This window comes from Palaemon carinicauda, chromosome 21, assembly GCF_036898095.1.
Source record: "Palaemon carinicauda isolate YSFRI2023 chromosome 21, ASM3689809v2, whole genome shotgun sequence".
Lineage (NCBI taxonomy): Eukaryota > Metazoa > Arthropoda > Malacostraca > Decapoda > Palaemonidae > Palaemon > Palaemon carinicauda.
This window is the reverse complement of record NC_090745.1, coordinates 119243314-119262839: the sequence shown is the minus strand read 5'-3', so window position 1 is coordinate 119262839 and position 19526 is coordinate 119243314. Positions and strand designations below refer to the sequence as shown.

Below are 19526 nucleotides of genomic sequence, written 5' to 3'. Positions count from 1 at the left end.
TCAGGCATGCAGCTTTTACACTTTCGCTTTTATTCTGACTTAAAACTAAGCTGTGTCCTCATTTACATTCTTCGTGACTCAAGTTTTGTTAATGCTACTTATCAACCTCTTCCTGATCAGTGAGTTAGTGACTGATAATATATTTGTATGATTATTTGAATAATTATTTAAAAGAAAAATTGCATTTAAGGGTACTTTGAATATCACTTAAAATTATATACAAAAAAGACAAGCGTTATACGAAAAACCTTCCATGGTGAGCAGATATAATAATTATTTATGTTAAAAGACAGTAAAAGGAAGACCGGAAAACTCATCTTAAAAACCATGCTCATTAGCTCTCCGATCATCGCTATTTATATTTTAAATTTATGTCCTGGGCAACAGTACACTACTGTAGGTATTGCTTTTATATAAAATAAGCATTTTATTTAATCATATATATATTTCATTATCTAAAAGTACAGTAGGTGACAAACGTAATTTATATCTAGCACTTTATTTTCCTCTATTCCAAATGTAAACAAAACACCGAACTGATCAGCGCCATCTGTTGCCAACACTCCCAACTAACAAGAAAAAATGACCCCAGAAACACCAGCTACTTTCCGGTCGTCCCTTTAATGTCTTTTTATTTATACAAGGCGCAACGGAAGTGACGAAAGAGAGAGATGGCATGTAGTGTGATGTAGTGTCTTAGCATTGTCATTTCATCACCAGCTAATGAAATAAAAGAAAGCAAATAACGACACGAAACGATTAAGTCTACGAAAGCATAACTCGTATGACTTCCCTCACTCTTGACAAAGATCGTAACTTTATATGTAAGGAAAAGTGGCGATCATATAAGTTACGGATCGGATAGTTAGAACGTTCCCTGAAACATCAAGAATGCCGGAAATCCTTACGTCTTATCTAAGAACGAAAATTATACTAAACAATAAAGTATAGGATAACTATTGCAAGCGAGCAATCCACAAAATAAAACAGTTGATTGTAAAATACAGTTTATGATAATAATAATAATAATGATAATCACATTTCTAGATCACTTTAAATTGGAAGAGGAGCCTTATCCATGGAGATAAATTTGATGTGCATTAATGTATCTGGAAGTGGTTTGTGTGTGAATGTGCGTGTATGTATATATACAGTATACGAATACTGGTGCTTTTTATCCTATCCTTTATTCTCACTATCGAAGATGAATCTTTGTGACAAGAGGCTTTTCATACCTGTCTTGTTAACGTCACTATCTAGCATAACATTAGAAATAATATCACATGTTTATTTTGTATACATGGACACACTCCCTGCTTCCACTTATTATCACCCTGACATTGTGTATTTGCTCGTGAACATGTCTTACGTATGTTTGTTTGTGTATAGCCGTGCTTGTTTACAGTTAAGAAGTGTATAAACTATGAGTTAAATAGTAGTAACTTTTATTTTAAGGAGATGCACACCACGGTAATTTTTTTTTTTATATTTTTGGTTTATTTTATTTTGTCTATCTCTCAACTCGGGCCAGCATTCTGGAGCTGTGTTTCTGTTTCCAAAAAAAAAAAAAACCGCTGTCTTCGGCCCTTTATCCAGTCCAAGTCATCTGATTTACACAGTAATCTATCTATTAATGTAATTACAGTAAATAAGCTTATTTATGACAATATTACACTTTTTTATTAATATTAGCACATTAATTATATTTAATATATTTTTTAGGATTTTTATTCATGGTACTGTTATGGGATTTTCTTTGCTCTATATATTTTTTTTTTGGTTTTAATATAAAAAGTTAGGGCGTAGTAACTCAGTCTCAGTGTACAATACATAATAAAATAGCTATTATGAGTTCTTAAGCTTACTATTATTATTGAAAGTTTCCTAGCTTTGAGATAATAAATTCAGTGGAACCTACATACACATGTTTTTATCACTTACACAGTAACTAACCTCAAAGGAAAGTTTAAATACCCAGAGTAACTGCTAATATGGCCTATATGTTAGGAAGATGAGATCTCTGTTATGTATAGAAGAGTTCTGAATTACTACGTCCGTCGTGCAAATATTTTTAATTATACAATAAACACACCATTAAATATAACATTCAAACTACCTTTCATTTATTTTCATTTTTTTTTTACTTAAAACGCCAGTTTTTCTTCCTTCTCATGTGGTTGAAAAAAACCACCAGTGCAGATATAGCTGTTCACGCCAGTCTTTCTCCTTGTCAATCGTCAAATCTCTCATTGTCATTCGTTTCTCTCCTCCTCCAAGTAAATCTACTTTCAGTACCCCCATACACTCAGATATCCCTGGTATTCTTTCGTGTAGGTATATATATATAGCATATATGTATATACAGAAGCCACGTCTCCTGATAACGAGCCTCCATTTTCTGTTCATGGAAGAAATAATGCGCTGCGTAATCGACAGATTTCAACAACTATACATTTAACTCACTATGCCGTCTGTCGTGCATTTTTTTTTTTTTTGCAATGCAAGTTTTAGTTTCCCTGTGGAGTATTGTGAAGAATTCTAGAGGAACCTGCGCAACCTTTTTCTTAAATGTCTAAGATGCACCAAGAAATATACATTTTTTTTTTTTTTTTTTTTTTAGATTTTTTTATAATTTTATGTAATAGTCTTCGGGTTCATTCTTGCGCCGGTATTTATACCATCTTCTGCTCAACGGACAATGTTATGAAAGCCCTCGATAAGGATTAATCCTTAATTTTCCTCCGCTTAGTCCTGCAAGGGATATAACCGGCAGAGACATCAAACTAATCACCAAGTATTAGAGATCACCATTCGGCCCGGTGGTGCGCCATGACCTCACCAGACCTAGCGTGACCCCGACCAATACCAAACGTCTGGAGGTTCCCGGATGAGCGAAGAGGTCAAAGACTCGGCTCTTATTTGACCCTGAGGTGTCCTTTGTCAGTAGCTGCTACCTGCCCTGCTCTTCCCCGTTCGAGGTATGTTCATTTGGGTTCTTTGCTGGGTATTTTTTTCATTTTTCATTGTAGGGTCCCCGAAATTAGATTCTTCTTTGACTACTAGACTGTCTGATGTCTTTTTTCTTTGCAACAGTCCTACGTTCCGTGTTATCTTACATCTTTTTTTTTCCTTATAGTTCTACCTTCTATAGTCAATTCTTTTTAGTGAGGTAGATTTACACCGGCTCGGCGGGGTGCCCTTTTAGATCGGAAAAGTTTCTTGACCGCTGATTGGTTGGACAAGAAAATTCTAACCAATCAAATAGCAGGAAACTTTTCCGAGCTAAAAGAGCACCGCTGCGAGTCAGTGCAAATGCGCCTCATTAAAAAAAAAAAAAAAAAAAAAAAAAAAAAAAACATTGAGTATAGTTATTTGACCAAACGCAAAATTGTCTAGCACAAAATTCTAACCTCGCCTTGAAAATCTAACCCGATGTTATCAGCGCGATGTTGTTCGTCCTCTCTAAATCCATCCTAATTTTACTCCCGGTTTCGCCAACGCTTGTCTGGAGTTTGTTTTCTCTCGGGTGTTAACCATCAAAGAATTCGCAAAATGTTTTAATGATCTAATCCCTGAGCTCGGTACGGACTCACGTTAATAGTTGACCTTTCGTCACTTAAGGACCCTGGGAAGAGCAGCGCCTGCGCAGAAGGAATAAACTATAACAGCCATCAGTTAGAATACGCACGCATAGTTTCCAGTATCTAAACTATCTTTTGCGAAATGAAGTCGTACATATATTGGCCCTTTTTTTATTTTACCCAATAGTAGATCAAGTCCAAAAAAAGGATTTTTTTTTTTCAATTGGAGGTTAAGGTTGCTCTCAAGATGTATCATTAAAATCTTTTAGTAAAGAATTAAATCTCTGAATTTTTTTTCGAGTTACTTATCTTCATAATTACTTTGCTGTTAGAAATAAACTCTTATTAAATCATTTATTATCAGATAAATATCCTAGTCTTTCTGGATATAATTCTTCTATGGCCTGCTTATCTTTTATTTTCATGCCATATCAACTAAGTCGCCTTGAAATTTTAAGTAAGATTTTTAAATTCAATCAGGGGATTTTCTATAATTTTTCCTGTATTAATCGAGATTGTCTTTACACCACCCATATTACATTTACTTCGCTACTCCCATCAGTATCGTTATCATTATCTAAATTTAATTATGTCCATTCGTTAATGTTAATAATTTTCTGGAAATTTAAGCCATATGAAATAATAATTAATTAATAGATTGAAAAAATGGAAATGTATTTTTGTTACATCTTGAGAAAACGTAAACCTACCACGGTTCTTTCACATCGCCCAAAGACATATTTTAATATTTCTCTTTGATCACATTTTCCCAAACTTTTTTTATTTATATACGCTTATTCTTTTTTTACCTTAGAATAACTACTTACTTACAGTGGCTACTTAAGAGACTTACCACAGCCTAGCATTTTTTGTTGTTACTTAACATTTAAAGATGGTTTTGAGATACCAAGACTTGATTTATATCCTAAAAATTTGCTTTAGCTAAGTCGGATTTAAGTCCGGTCTTGAGAACTTGCCGTTTCTTTGGTGCAGCCAGAATAAATTGTCAGTCAATTCAAAAGAGTTTTTTTATTATCCAATTTCTCTCCTTGTTTTGTTATAATTTTTATAGTTTATATAGGAAATATTTATTTTAATGTTGTTGCTATTCTTAAAATGTTTAATTTTTTCCTTTTTTCCTTTCGTCGCTGAGCTATATTCCCTGTTGGGGCCCCTGGCCTTATAGCATCCTGCTTTTCCAACTAGGGTTGTAGCTTAGCAAGTAATAATGATAATGAAAATAATAATGAAAGCTTAATGAAACGGCAGCTTAGCTGATTTTTAGGATATGAACACCGATGCCCTTAGACTTCAATTAGTACCTTCACGAATAAAGCTTCAATTAGATTTTATTTTTTTGGATTTTTTCCCTATATTTTTCTCTCACTGAAACTTGAAATCTATTGCACGTTTTAAAGTCTAAGGCCAACGTTAAGTCTCTTGGGTTTCCTGACATGAACACAAAAGACTCATTCATACTTAAAGCTTGTTGGATCTTTTTGCCTCTTTTAAAAGACATTATCATACACAGCAACATGACGTTCACCTACATAAACACTCAAAGAGGTAATAACATCGGAACACATTCAGTTACATATTTTCCTCAATATTTATTTATTTTTCTTTCGGAAGTTCCTACAAAATAACAACTCTCTTCTCTCCTGCATTTAACTGAAATAAATCGTGTTTTTTGTGATGTTCGTTTCATACTGAACGACCCTATTCAGGGATTTTAGTTCTGATGTCCAGTAAACAACCTTCAAATTAAGAAAAAAAATGTACTAAAAAGTAATCGAAGCCCTAAGAAAACTGGAGCTCCTCACAGTCATGTAAAATCACCAAGTATTTGAGACTTGAATTAATTATTAATCACAGCTATTTTTTTTTTTCCTATCCCGAAAAGAAGAAAACTCTACATTTACATTACAAATTTCTTCCCTATTAAATGACAGATTTACAATTAGGAAAACATATTAGATGTAAGAGAATATTTGAAAAAAATCTGTTTCAATAAATAGAAAGCTTTTGATGATCATTTTTATATCGTTTGGAAGAGGGGAGAGCGAGTCTAGATCCTGTTAATCTGACAAAGGAATCCTTCATTGATGGGAGGTCCTACACTTTGCTCAGGGTTAAGGAAACTGAGATACAAAAAAAGAAGGAATATAGGTGAGATCTTAAAACATTGCATCGTCAGAACGATACAGACTTTAAAGGAACTATCTGCGGAGTCTTCTCTTCCCCAAAATTCTCTTAAAGAGACAAAAAAAAGTCAAGTTCAAATCGTCTTGAAGAAGAGAAAAAAAGAATCAAGAAGTTCAAATCCTCTTAAAGAAGAGACAAAAAAAGATATCAAGAAGTTGAAATCCTCTTGAAGAAGAGACAAATAAAAATCAAGAAGTTCAAATCCTCTTAAAGAAGAGAGAAAAAAAATCAAGAAGTTCAAATCCTCGTAAAGAAGAGACAAATAAATATCAAGAAGTTCAAATCCCCTTAAAGAAGAGAAAAAAAAAATCAAGAAGTTCAAATCCTCCTAGAGAAGAGACAAAATAAAAAAAAGATCAAGAAATTAAAGATTATGTGGAACGGAGGTTTAGAAGAACATGAAGAAAACTAAAATAAAAAGCTGAATACTGAGAAAGTGACTAAAGAAAGCTCATCGCTTGAAGTATAAGAGGAGTTGCTATGTTACTTTCTATGTTGTATGATATATAGCACCGGTATTTAGAGCACGATAATGCGCTTTCTATTTTTATCTTGGTTACAAGAGATCACCTTCAGGGCAAAACAAGAAAAAAAAATTAAAGCTACATTTACACAGCCTATCAATCATTTTATATGTATAGAATATAACTCTCAAAATTAGCAGAACCTGTTGTTCAATCATCACAGAGTAGCTGTAATATCAAAATCTTGTAGGATTTCTTTATATAAAGCTAGTTTGTCTCTATAACTCTTATAATAAAAAAAGTTATGTAACCTGTAATTTCTTCAGATCGATCACTAAAGCCGAGGTAATAGAACAAAGATTAAAAGAAGTAGTCATTAATAGAGAAACACTTATTTTGAAGCATATAAAGGTAGTAGATAAACAGAGAGCGAAGGTGATACATTTTGGGAATATTGAGAAAAGGACTTCAAACGAAGACCTACTCATGAAAAAAACAACGTCTATAGAAAATTCATCATAAGTCTTGCAAGTCTGCCAAGCCTTGGAAGATTTGTGACTCCATTTGTAATATATATTTTACAAACCGGCAACGGAAACTTGCAATTCTGGAAAGAATATAGGTCATCTGTGATTGTGTTATTTTGCATTGCTGTGTTTGAAAGGAAGATTTTCCGATGCAGGAGGATAGAATTTTTGGTTAAAAGGAACTAAGAAGCTTAGTTCCCACCGAAAATGACAGTTTGAGCCACTGAAGGCAAATGACCTGTGTGTGTTAGACAGTTTAAAGATTACTAGTGACCTAACTCTTTATGTTTCTTTTCCAGAATTTACAATTTTGACGATACTGGATGTAATTTCTGTTTCTTTTCCAGAATTTACATATTTGACGATACTGGATGTGATTTTAGTTTCTTTTCCAGAATTTACAAGTTTGACGATACTGGATGTAATATCTGGTTTTTTTCCAGAATTTACAAGTTTGACGATACTGGATGTAATATCTGGTTCTTTTCCAGAATTTGCAAGTTTGACGTTACCGGCTGTAAGGCATTCTTTGAGAAGAAATGCAGCACCACTGTCTCTCGCTGGAGTCTATGATCACAGAGTAAAGAAAAAAATGTACTAATGTTAACAAAATTTATGATGGCGCTGTATAGACCAGAGAAGGGGTTCTTGAAGAAAATAACTTGTGAATCGCTGGCAACAACATTTTAAAACTATTCGAAGCTAACAGAAACTTTATTCAATGCGTGAAATACCCATTTGTAATATTTAGCTACTGTATAGTTGGCTAAAGAAATATAATTTGTAACAAAAGCAATAACGAAGAAAGAAAAATATCTACTGAGATATCTCTAAGGTAGAAAAGATGGGGTTGTTCCTTCTGTTAAACATTAGTACAGTTCTCTCTAACTTCTTAGTATCACAATGTGTCTGGGATGAAACTTGTCACGCTTTCGTCACCTGACTACTCATTTTGCCCAGTTTTCATTCAATGTTTTTATTTCATAACTTTGAAGTCGTCGGTACGTGTATAAGGAATTATTGGAGAGGTTGTATAGGACCTTTGGGGATTTTAGTGTGCTCTACAGAAAGGTCTAAATTTTTTTCCTATGGAAATTCATGAAGAAGTTCAAAGTCAGTTCATTCCCATACCTTTGTACCTGAACAATGATTGGGCGAACACTCACCAACCAAAGTAATTTATCTATGTACCTGAAAGTTGATTGGTTGAACGCAGGCCAATCGGTAAAAAGGACTCTTCGTTCAGAGTCCTCGATTGGCCTGGCTTCAGCCAATCAGAGCACGCATCTTCGGATATCTATTTGTACCTCTTCTACTTGAAAGACACATTTTTTGATTGGGAATGTAAACAGTGCCATGCGTTGTCAACTCATCTATGTCACTATGATTATTTAGCTATACATTTTCTTATACCACAAAGCGTTATCTACACCTAGCAGTACGAATGTAACCTCACTTCCCGACCGTCATCTACTGCCAAATGTAGGTATGACAGTGACTCGGACTTAAGAAATATATCAGTCTCTAAAATGCAGTCAAGCACACATGAAGTTAAAGTCAGTGTAATGATATACTAATGAATCATTTGCGTCGCTCACATTGCATCAATCCTTTCACGCACAATCACACGTACATGATTAACTAGATTACCAGTCTAAGATTTGGGCGCTTACAGAATACTTTTTCGAGTCGAGCAGTCGGGACAGCGAGGCTACCTTGGTCTCACGGGCAAAAAATTCAGGTTCCGAATGTGCTCCGAACAAATACCAGATAACACTGGATCGGTAGTTTTTATTTCAAAATTTTTTTCAGTCACCTAAAGTTAACCAGCCTTGAAACAGCAGCAGCAGCAGCGGTTTCTAGTTTCTCCTTTAAAACATGTAACCATACATTTTCATTTAAGCCATAAATACCTCTTATTATCGGATTCTCTCTGCCTCGGGATAGGAGACCCACGGGGGAATCAACTTCATGATAATATGCATACATTCATATACAGGTGGCTGTGTGTGTATTGGTGGGGGGGGGGGGGGAATTACAGTATTTCAATTGTGCGTGTTTATTAGCTGTGTGTGTTTATACAATTATTTGAGGCATTAACGCAATCTACATTGAAAATCTAACAATATCGACTAACTGGGCGCCCAAAAACTCTCCGAAAGGCATGATTAAGCTTAAGCTGAGGTACACGTGAATTATATCCGTTGGTCTATGCGTCATTTAGGAATTAGGTTTTGCCACATCACATCTCTCTCTCTCTCTCTCTCTCTCTCTCTCTCTCTCTCTCTCTCTCTCTCTCTCTCTCTCTCTCTCTCTCTCTCTGTCTAGCTGCTGTTAACGACCAGTAACATAAAGGCGACGAAGGAAATCGCTATGGAGGGTGTGCAACTGTGATGTAGAAACGGCCGCGCTTGGAATCATCGTGTCGGAATAACTATTGCAGGGTTGTAACGTGCTGATGTAAACAAGAAAGGAAAACAAACCGATCAAAGGAAACGGTTAATTTTGATTGCTTTTTAATATGATTTTTATGGGGAAACGGGAGAAAACAAATATGCTGAGGTAGCTGTTGTCACCAAGCAAAAAAAGTCGACTAATAGTAGAGAAAGAGGTATTATGAATTTCACACTTCATAAGGCTCTTCATAGGTTGAAAGACATCTATGACGTAACCCTTAACCAAAGTTTTTTTTTATGTTTTTTTTTATTTTTTTATTTTATGGATTTAACGCTCGGCACTGTCCACATCGCCATCACTTATTTAAAAAGAAGGAAAAGTGAAAGAAAAGAGGTAAGTAACAGCCCCTGAGGATTGCAGTTTACTAGTACAGGGAAAGAGTAGAATAGCAACAGGAAAGCAATTTCTCTATTCAATCATAAGCTCAGACTGGCATCACAACACCTGAGGTCAGCGACACCAGCCTGGTTGAACCTCTTCAATACTGATTTGTTAGATTGTATTTAACACTTAAGAAATAATCGAGCCATTCATTTTATCCGTTAAATATCGATTCTAGAGAAGATTATATAAGTTTATTATTGTTTTTTTTTTCCAAACTATTAAGGAAGAGGAACCCTACTCCGAAATCACACAATGTTCACAGCTTTCAAAATGGTTTGGAGTCGGGTGGGGTGGGAGAGTTGTGGATAAATGTTCCTGAAAGATTTTTTATTTTATTTTTGCAAGCCAATCCAGTGCTTCGCAAAATAGTTAAAAGGATGTACCTGTATGTACGAATCAAGAAAGAAGTTTTTATATTATTTTTCTTTTTTTGTAGTTGGTGAATGAAGGTATCTGTCAGTACCTGGTAACTACAACCCAATTTCGAATGAGGAAGTTATCACACTCCTTTATATACGTTTGGTAAAACTATAATCACATTACGCTTTTTTTTTAGAATCACAATAAGCTTTTTATCACCGAAAGAAGAACCGACGTGCACGGACATACAAGCACACTCACGCAGAAAACTTACGGTTAGGTAAAGTGGTCCTCACAGCCTGATCATAATAGAACAGCCAAAAAATAGCTTGAGAAATGCATCAATGTTTAAAAAAAAAAGAGAGTTCCTCAGTTTCCAACTGTAATTCCAACTCTTTCCCTGTAGTTGAAATAAAAAAAACCCGGAGGCCGCTCGCATTGGGAAGGATGAGGAAACAGGAGACCTATCTAAGCTCTCCCTAAATTAAGTTTCTTTTATTTCGTTCAGTTGATCATTTTTTTCTCTCTCTCTTATTCTGCATTTGCTTGTATATTGTATTGAGAAGAAATGTTTTTATTTTTACTTGTTTTACTCGAGTAAAATATGAATTTGGATACAAGTGGTGGGTGGGCGTCTACCGAAATTTAACCTAGGAGGCTCCAACACCATAAAAGACTTTTAAAAGAATCCGCACTTTTGGGATTTTTAATAATCGGATACGATTTTGGAAACACTTCTGATGTCTAGTTACGCTTTCTTATTTCTCTTAATTTTTTCCCTTGTGGTTTGTTATCTCCTTGCAAGGTAACTAACTGTTGTTTGCTTCTGTTTTCTAGTTGTTATTCCAGATACGTTAAATTATTTGCAAAAATTTTCTGGACAATGCGATTGGAGACTACTAGTTTCCATTAAAGTATTTTTGTGTAGGTTGTTAATACTGTTTCCGTTATTCATTTTCTTTGCGTCTTTCCTTCACATCACGATTTGCCATTTTTTTTTCTTATGGCGAATCAATTTAGGGAAAAAGTAATGAAAGAAAAGGACAATATTTGCATGTTTCTTTGCATTCAGATTGTCTATTATATCTTGATGGAAATATGGATAGGAAAATTATGACAACGTTTTCACGAGGAGTCTAATTTCCATTCAATTCAGTTATAGGTTGTTCTTGTTATTTGAGTTTCATCTGATTAAAAAAAAAAAACGTTCTGATTTTATATTGGATTCGACATTTTCTAAATTCCATTTGACGTTTAAAAGTGCATGTAGCATTATATTTTGTTCTTCTTTTCCAGCAGTTTACATTAGTCATGATTTTCGATTGCTTGAAATTAGATCATTCTGTTTTTTTTAAATTTTCTATTAAAGACGTCGAATATGGCGAGTCGCTATTACACAAAACAGGGAGATAAAGGGCATGCGATTTTGTTAACGCGTTCGTTTCTCGCATGCGTTTCTCACTTGCGTTTCTCGTGCGTTTTATACGCGGGCGTTTCACGCGATCTATTTTCCATGAACGGTTTGCACCGTAGAATATTGCAGTATATCTCATGATGAACCAATATAATGTCTCGGGATGGTTGTTATCACTTTCTTATCATTGTTTCCAAGTATGAAATAAGGGACCTCAAATACCTCGGGAAAAACGCTGCACACACTTAGCATCTGCGAAAGAGTATAGAGAACACTTAAAGAACACTTAAGAGAACACCTGCGTTACACAGCACCACGTCTCAACATTGGTAGTTCGTCGGACTTAAAAGATCAGTGAGTGGAATTGGAATATTCTCATTATTCTGCTATAGATTGTTGGTATATAAATATGTATATATATATTTTTTTCCCTTTTATTTTTAGTCTTTATGACATCGAGCATTCACTTGGCCAGGGAGCTATGCGAAGGAAGATGTATTAAGTCCCGCTGACCATAAGGATTTAAATCGGTAATCAACGTTGAGTTTGTAAATGAGATCCATTTGGGTTATACTAATTAATCTTGTAATTATATCACTACGTCTATAGAATTCTTCTATGTTACCTGCAAGATTTTTTATTAGTTCTGAATAGCCGTCGTCTCCGGAAGGCGATGCGAGTCGCTCCCAAATTCTAAAAAAAAAGTTCTTGGCCTGTCTAGCCAGGAAATAGTTTTTTATTTTTTATCCTATTTCACTGGTCAGGATGGCCAACAACTTTTTTTTTTTTTTTAATATGAGCAATTAAGCAAAATTATTCGCCTTCCGAATCCATCGGTTCAGTTATATCTCTTTATCCGAATACTCTGGTTAATACTTTATTGTGCGCTTCATGCTTTACCTGAAACTTTACTTCTACCATTTGGAGGATGCCTAGGGACATTTACCGTTCCCTGCGGAGGAGACCTAGGGACACGAGAGGTATAGGGGAAAAAAATCATGTCTCTCAGTTCCTCCGGGCGTCGAATGAGGGAGACTTTCTCTCTCTCTCTCTCTCTCAACGTCGGCAAGAGCCGAACGGTCAAGAAGTAAAAGGCAAGAAGCAGGTACTTGGAGGAGGTTCTGGGAGAGGAGAACCTTCTCTCTTTCTCTCACATTCCTTATTTCGCTCACACTTTCTTTCGTTCCCTGCTTCTGCCTTCGCCTCCACAGCTGTCACTCGCTTGAAACTTTTAACGGTAGCCGTAACGTCAGAGGTACTCGGGGGGGGGGGGGGGGGAAATATGGCTGTTGCATGGTATGGAATCATCTTTTGTGCTTCAGGACGTTTGTGCATAGTTATTTCTCAACCAATGTGCGTTTATTATATCATCAAGACCAATGTGCGTTTGTCAGACTCCTGCCAACCATGAAATTCTTTCGGGCGAATGGGTTGCATACGAGAGACAGCGCCACGGGTGTGAAAAAGACACGTTTGCGACAAGTCAAGGCTCCTGTTGCTAATGATGATGAGGTGGAGGTTAAGGTTAAGGTTAAGGTTTAGGAAAAGAGTGTCCGTAGAGTTGGTGGTAACACACTGCCTTCTCTGGCCCCGCCATTCGTTAGAAGAACTTCTGACCTTATGAATATAACTTTTCATTTCCTCAGTCAAAACTGCTTATTATTATATTTATAAGAAGAAAATAAATTAGAAAAAAAATATTCCTAACCATCTAAGCCAAAATAAAAAAAAAAAAAAAACACTCATTTCTACTGCAGATGAAATGGGCTGAACATTGGTCTGTCGTCCCGATTTTCAGTCCATTTGTAAACTAATCACCACACACATCAACTACTGATAAGACATTATTTCCGTCATTGTTGATCATCGTCACTTGTGCCCGTAACCTTCTATGAATATTATACCCAAAATATAGGACATAATTCATGTCATACTATTTTAGAAATGATCCTGACACCAAATACATTGAGTTTGCATAAAACTACGTTTCACAACATCCATTAATACTGTTAAATCTACCAAAAAAGATTTGTGCTGTATATATATATATATATATATATATATATATATATATATATATATATATATATATATATATATATATATATATATATATTGCGCACATTCAATTACATATTTATATATACTGAGGTTAAAGTCATTGTTATTATTAGTCGTGGAAATTATAATGATAATAGTAATACAAAGTAGTAGTAGTAGTAGTAGTAGTAGTAATAATATTTATATCAACTTCCTCATATTTTCAAAGATACCGCTACCGCCTTACAAGATTACAACACAACATTACAACATGAATAAATATTTCGTTACATATTATCAGCCAAATTCTTTGGTGTACTCTGATATTTTTCTTGTGATTTTTTTTAAAAGAAGTATTTTCTCACTATTTCTATACACGTTTTATTGTACACATCAAGCGATATTTTTCGTTCAACCTTCTGTGTGTTTGTATTATTTACTGTTTTGCAATTTGCATTCAGTTTCGGTGTTCGGCATTACATATTTCATTTAATCCCTTTCATGTATTCGCAAATCAAAATCATTCTTACATATGACACTGCAATTCTCATACTTTAATCATAATAATAACAACTTAATCTATCTAATCCTGTCTCCTTGTTTATGTTTATTTCGTTCTTTGGTATACACTTTTGTTGCACCTTAACATAGATGGTTTTGTAAAAGTCAAATCTTTGACCTTGTTATTCACAGGCGGATTTCAATTTGCATTCTTCATTCAAATCTTCATGTATTTTTCTCACCAACGATAGCACTCAGCCATGTAAGATTTTTCTCAGTTTTGCAAAAGGATAACGTTCAGCCGTGTAAGCTTTTTTCTCGGTTTTGTAAAAGGTTAACGTTCAGCCATGTAAGTTTTTTCCTCGGTTTTGCAAAAGGTTAACGCTCAGCCGTGTAATTTTTTCCTCGGTTTTGTAAAAGGTTAACGCTCAGCCGTGTAATTTTTTTCCTCGGTTTTGCAAAAGGTTAACGCTCAGCCGTGTAATTTTTTCCTCGGTTTTGTAAAAGGTTAACGCTCAGCCATGTAAGTTTTTTCCTCGGTTTTGTAAAAGGTTAACGCTCAGCCGTGTAATTTTTTCCTCGGTTTTGTAAAAGGTTAACGCTCAGCCGTGTAATTTTTTTCCTCGGTTTTGTAAAAGGTTAACGCTCAACCGTGTAATTTTTTCCTCGGTTTTGTAAAAGGTTAACGCTCAGCCGTGTAATTTTTTTTCCTCGGTTTTGCAAAAGGTTAACGCTCAGCCGTGTAATTTTTTTTCCTCGGTTTTGTAAAAGGTTAACGCTCAGCCGTGTAATTTTTTCCTCGGTTTTGTAAAAGGTTAACGCTCAGCCGTGTAATTTTTTTCCTCGGTTTTGTAAAAGGTTAACGCTCAACCGTGTAATTTTTTCCTCGGTTTTGTAAAAGGTTAACGCTCAGCCGTGTAATTTTTTTTCCTCGGTTTTGCAAAAGGTTAACGCTCAGCCGTGTAATTTTTTCCTCGATTTTGTAAAAGGTTAACGCTTAGCCGTGTAATTTTTTTTCCTCGGTTTTGCAAAAGGTTAACGCTCAGCCGTGTAATTTTTTCCTCGGTTTTGTAAAAGGTTAACGCTCAGCCATGTAAGTTTTTTCCTCGGTTTTGCAAAAGGTTAACGCTCAGCCGTGTAAACTTTTTTTCTCAGTTTTACAAAAGGATAGCGTTTGGCCATGTAAGTATTTTTCCTCGGTTTTGTATAAGGATAACGTTTAGCCTTGTAAACTTTTTCCTTGGTTTTGCAAAAGGATAACGTTCAGCCGTGTAAGTTTTTTCTCAGTTTTGTAAAAGGATAACGTTCAGCCATGTAAGTTATTCTCCTCGGTTTTGTAAAAGGATTGCGTTTAGCCGTGTAAGCTTTTTCTCAATTTTGTAAAAGGATAACGTTCACCCATGTAAGCTTTTTTTCACGGTTTTGTAAAAGCATAGCGTTCAGCCGTGTAAGTTTCATTCTTGGTTTTGCAAAAGGATAACGTTCAGCCATGTGAGCTCTTTTTTTTTTCTCCATTAGGATAACGTTCAGCCATGTGAGCTCTTTTTTTTCTCCGTTAGGATAAGTTCAGCCATGTGAGCTCTCTATTTTTCTCCGTTAGGATAACGTTCAGCCATGTAATCTTTTTTCTCGGGTCTGCAAGAGGATAACGTTCAGCCATGTAACCTTTTTTCTCGGGTCTGCAAGAGCATAACGTTCAGCCATGTAATCTTTTTTCTCGGGTTTGCAAGAGCATAACGTTCAGCCCTGTAATCTTTTTTCTCGGGTTTGCAAGAGCATAACGTTCAGCCATGTAACCTTTTTTCCTCGGTTTTGCAAAGGGATCACAAAAACTCGCAAATTCTACATCACATAATCTATCTTGGAACTATTCCTGGTATTTTTTTCTTACACGGATCTGCATTTCTCATGACCCACTCATGAACTTTGTAGGATTTAATATAGTGACTGTTGCTCTAGGTTACTCTGTCATCGAGTCATCGGTTGGAGAAAACCAAATATGTTCGTCTGCAAAGTGTTTGCTCCGGCTGGTATTGTCAAGAGTAATTTTTTCTCTGGTTTATATAATGATAGAAATATTCTAATCTATGGCCATTAATAAATTGTAAACAAATAAAAAATCATCCAAGAGCAATTAAAAATTAGATCATAATTACCAAATCTAGTTTCTTACTAATCCATTCCAACCTCTAGATGAAACCAAACAACTTAATGTTGCGTTCGTCATTTGTTTGTTTATTTACAAGACTGAATACCTTTCCATTTGAATTTTGTTTACCCCTCCAGATACGAAGTACCTGCATTCGTCAACAGAAACCAAAATGGAAATGGCAGTCAGTGCGTATGAATAAACGCGTCTTTATTGATAGGAGGCATAGAACCCTTTTAACATTTCTTCACACCACAAAACCTAATCGGTAGTTCTTGATTACTGTATTTCTTTCACAAGCCTTTCACCCCTCCAGGTCTCTCATAAGGATATGATACGAATTCCTGCATTCGTCAAAGACTTTAGAAAGAAATAACTAATTCTCAAGAAATAGCCCCGTCTTATTTAGCGAAGCAGTTTCATAAATGTTAATGTCATTGTTTAACGAAAGATTTCGTCATCATCATCATTATCATCATCATCATCATCACCACTATCATCTAAAGCGTCAATAACTCGGTGTTATGGATTTTCTCCAATGAATACCCGCCTCTATGTCATATGAAATTCACCCCTCCACGCGAATTCCCGAGTGCATTCGTCAATTTCGCACGCCACAGATGACGAGTATTGATATCGGGAGAAAATTGCGGAGTTGTTTCAGGTTGCTGTTTTTAGATTTGTTTATTATCTCTGGGTCATTTTACTGAATGCTATCTTTAACGTGGTCATTTTACTGAATGCCATCTTTAACGTGGTCATTTTACTGAATGCCATGTTTAACGTGGTCATTTTACTGAATGCCATCTTTAACGTGGTCATTTTACTGAATGCCATCTTTAACGTGGTCATTTTACTGAATGCCATCTTTAACGTGGTCATTTTACTGAATGCCATCTTTAACGTGGTCATTTTACCGAATGTCATCTTTAACGTCGTATGGTTATTACCCCTCTTAGTGCTTAACGCCCGGTTAGATTTTACTTTCACGTTACTAAAGGTTATCATCAACGTGCAAATAATTCTCTTTGGCCCGTTTAGGCAGTTATTCCCGTCTTAAACAGCAGCACCGCACAAGTAAACATTTAAGGCAAAACAGTTCATTCCTTTCTCTGCGCCGCGCATCCAAATTTCTCGTTTATCTTTCAGTTTTTTCCACGTTACTATCATCCTCTTTTTAGAGGGATATATCCATACCCTAGGATCAAGTCATCCCTGTCTCCTGGGTAATGCAGCAACCACCCTCCATTCCCCCACTGCAAGGTTCTTCACCCCTCCAAAGGCATGAGTTACAATCACATCCCTTGCATTCGTCAAGAGACATTGCAGGAGGAAAGCACTTGTCCGCTCTTTCGAGATTCGTAATTTTCAACTTTTTATCATTGACGTTAGAGATGATAGTGAATATAGGGTTTATAAATTTATATGACTACTTAATAAAGTAGTGTATTAGCATGGGTTATTTCGCATTCATGTTTTTTAAGTATGTATGGGCACAAGCATGTGTTTGCATGCGAGTGATTTTTCCTAACATCTGAGATCTGGGTTATCGTTTACTGTATCATTATTGTACACCAGTATGCATTTACATAACTAATAATTATTTTAACTGTATACATGCAATTCATATGTATCAGTATAATAACTGCAATTAAAAAAAAAACATGAAAATTATGATAAACTGTATTTTATGGTAAATCTTGAAAGCATTAGTATTACAAAGTATATAGATTATGATAAACTATTTTATGGTAAATCTTAAAAGCATTAGGATTACAAAGTAGTACTGACACCGGTTAGTATTAAACACCTTAGAATTAAAGAGACACACGACTGGGTAAATCTTAAAAGCTATTAGATTAGAAATAAGAAAAAAAATACAAGCCATACTGACATTTAATACAAGTTATCTAAGTACTGAATGTCTTAACAATTCTAATGCTCTCAATATTAATACTGATTTCTAAGGACTTTTCACTCCTCGGAAGCGCTAAAAAGCAGCTCCTAACTTCGGCACAACTCTGGTGTATCTAATATCCTGTTTTACCCCGTTAGAATAACGTACAGTTTTACCCCGTTAGAATAACGTACAGTTTTACCCCGTTAGAATAACGTACAGGTTTACCCCGTTAGAATAACGTACAGTTTTACCCCGTTAGAATAACGTACAGTTTTACCCCGTTAGAATAACGTACAGATTCCCTACCACCTGAAAGCTACTCTTACCGAGAATAGATATTTATACTCTTCATATACGTGAGGTAAATAAGAAATATAATGAGAATAGCAATAATTATGTGATCTTATAGATATTATCTGGCTGTCTTTATTTAATAAGTTGATATAATCAGCTGTACAATTAACTGTGGCTTCCACAAACGCTATAAATCTCCCTATATATGTGTTACTTAATCTAAGAATGTAATTATATCAGGGTTTTTTCTAAAGAGGGAGATCATTGTTAGTGAGGAAATTCAAATCATGGCATTAATATTAATATATATTCATACATATTATAGAAAATATAGAAAACAGAGCGTTTGGCCTCTTTTGCAAGATATAGATATGGATTTCCTAGCCCGTTGTGTATATATATATATATATATATATATATATATATATATATATATATATATATATATATATATATATATATATATATATACTGTATATATATAAACATATACACACACTTTTCTTATATGTATATATACACAATGTCTATTTCGATTCTGAATTTTAGTTATCAGTTAGAACTTTGTGATATCATCCCTTTCTTGTACATTTCAAGTTCTCAATTATGACATCCTGTTTTCGATATATATAACAAAATACGATTAAAACATCATTTTAAATCCCAACCATTCGTTATGTAATCACTCAAAATCTCACACATTACAAGAAAAGGGAATTTTATTGTCTGCATAATATTTTTGATATAAAATAATTTTTTGTTTGTTTTACTTTTGTAATGAATATGAAATGCATAATACGATGACCAGAGAATGAGATCTGATATGAGGCATATCAAACTAAACTTATATGACCTATGATTATGTATTCATTCCTAAACCTACGAGGGAAACAAGTAGAAAAAGAAAGCCTTTTGATAAGGAAAGCTATTTTAAATCTACACAGAAAGCAACTATTTTGAGTCTTTTTATTTTATGTTTTGATATGTGTGGAAAGAAAGGAAAGAAGAAATATATGAGGAAGGAATCCTTTAAAAAAAATTGTTGTTTGCCAAAGGAATCTAGTATCTACAAAGAAGGAAATCAAGACCCAAAATAAGTTGGTCTCGTCCTAAGCTGCAAGGACTCCATGCAGGATTTATACCGTGCCAAAGACGAAGGCGTCTATCACGCAAGAAAACCTGCTCGTGAATCCTCTTCAGTCTGTCAGGACTGCCGACTGTCTCCGGTTTTAGACTGAAGACAGTTCTGT

The 19526-nt window shown here is 35.0% G+C and overlaps 2 long non-coding RNA genes across 4 annotated transcripts; one reads left to right on the top strand and one right to left on the bottom strand.

Annotated features, from left to right (window-relative positions):
- The first annotated feature begins 13928 nt into the window (after positions 1 to 13928).
- On the top strand, positions 13929 to 15440 carry LOC137615438 (uncharacterized). 3 transcript variants are annotated; one of them, XR_011039242.1, is made up of 3 exons: positions 13929 to 14527; positions 14572 to 14834; positions 14968 to 15440. It is a non-coding gene; the product is annotated as an uncharacterized lncRNA (long non-coding RNA). The 3 variants fall into 3 exon arrangements; XR_011039240.1 differs by having other exon boundaries at positions 13929 to 14614; positions 14705 to 14834; XR_011039241.1 differs by having other exon boundaries at positions 13929 to 14834; positions 14968 to 15010; positions 15055 to 15440.
- A 79-nt stretch (positions 15441 to 15519) lies between these two features.
- Positions 15520 to 18664, bottom strand: LOC137615439 (uncharacterized). Its single transcript, XR_011039243.1, has 2 exons — positions 15731 to 18664; positions 15520 to 15598 (listed from the first exon to the last, which is right to left on the bottom strand). It is a non-coding gene; the product is annotated as an uncharacterized lncRNA (long non-coding RNA).
- Between the last annotated feature and the right edge of the window lie 862 nt (positions 18665 to 19526).